The 1347-nt window shown below is 60.1% G+C and overlaps 1 protein-coding gene across 1 annotated transcript in view; it reads right to left on the minus strand.

Moving 5' to 3' along the window:
- MYL9 (myosin light chain 9) overlaps positions 1-625 on the minus strand; it is a 7826-nt gene extending 7201 nt beyond the window's left edge. Inside the window, exon 1 of the mRNA XM_005428375.2 lies at positions 546-625. The gene's annotated coding sequence lies outside the window, so the exon portion shown is untranslated. The remainder of the gene's footprint in view (positions 1-545) is intronic.
- Positions 626-1347: the final 722 nt, after the last annotated feature.

Below are 1347 nucleotides of genomic sequence, written 5' to 3' on the forward strand. Positions count from 1 at the left end.
TGCCATTCTGCTCCTTTTATGGCCTTATTAGAGGTGTGGGAAAGGGAGCCTGGAGGTGAGAGAAAAGCAGACCCTGAGCCCTGGGCTGTGTCTCCAGCCCAGCCACAGCCACCGGCACTGATGCCAGCGAGGAAGGGCCAGGGCAGCATCAGTCAGAGCAAAGTGTGCAGCGGCCCCCGGGAGCAGAGCTCATCCCAGCCCTCCCCAGCTCCCACCGGGCACTGGGGACCTGGCCAGGTCCAGGCACAGCTGTGGGGCTCAGCTGCAAGTTCAGCAGATGGTTCTGCACTAGTTGCTTCCCACCAAGGCAGGAGACCAGGAGCTCACCGTGTGACACACGCACACCCCTCCACAGCACAGGTTCTGCAGCCCCCAGGAGAAGCCCTGGCACAGACACCCTCGGTGTGCAAAGCACCCAGCCCCTTCCCATGCCCGGGGAGGCCGGGAAAGGGACCACGGGCACAAGGTCTCCGTGGCCTCGGGCAGTCAGCAGGACGTGTCCTGGCCGGAGTTTGCTATTTTCCCAGGGGAATTAAGGGGCTCACCTCGGCGGGGGAATGTGGCCGCAGCGCCTCGGAGGGGGGAGGTGACCGCAAACTCCTCCTACAACCGCACAGAGCCTGCCAGGGAGAGAGGAAAAAATTCCAGCGACTGAAGGAACCCAACCATCTTTGGTCAGCAGCGGTGGTTGTTAACACTTGGGGATGTTCCACTCCAAAGAATTCAGCTCCGGCCGCCCCCTTCTCCTACACATCCATGTTTTAGAGCTTGCCTGGCTTTTATCACAGTCGAAACATTTTGTACCAAAAGGGCATGCTGGGAGGGAAGCCAAGAGGGCTTCGAGTTTTCATGGGAAAGACTAAACAAAACACAACATCCCTCTGCACTTAAGGCTGAAGGAAATGAGCCAAATAAAGCTTTTCTGCCTTAAAGAAGTTTATTGCCTGAAGTGGCTCCCAGGCCACTGGGGAGACATCTGGAGCATCATGCATGCATCCGGACCTTGGCCCTGGTCATCAGCAAAAGGACTTGGAGGAAAAGCAGATGTTCCAGACTGGAACAGTCTCAGAGATCAGGAGGTGGGTGAAGCCATGGGCAGCAGGAACTGCTCCTGCAGCTCTGCCATGCCGGGGAAGCGGGGGTATCCCAGCCCCAAGGCACTGCAGACAGTTTCCCTCAGCTTGGCTCAGGACCCATCCCCACCTGCCCTTGCCGGGACATTCCTGCCGGGCGTGGCAAGAGGCTGCCCGGGTACAGGATGCCCGGCAGGGCACACCGGGGATCCTCCCGCCGCCTCGACCCGTCCCCAGGGCTGACCTCGGCACCAGCTCCAGCACCGCAGAGGGG

Source organism: Geospiza fortis, unplaced genomic scaffold (genome assembly GCF_000277835.1).
Source record: "Geospiza fortis unplaced genomic scaffold, GeoFor_1.0 scaffold657, whole genome shotgun sequence".
Lineage (NCBI taxonomy): Eukaryota > Metazoa > Chordata > Aves > Passeriformes > Thraupidae > Geospiza > Geospiza fortis.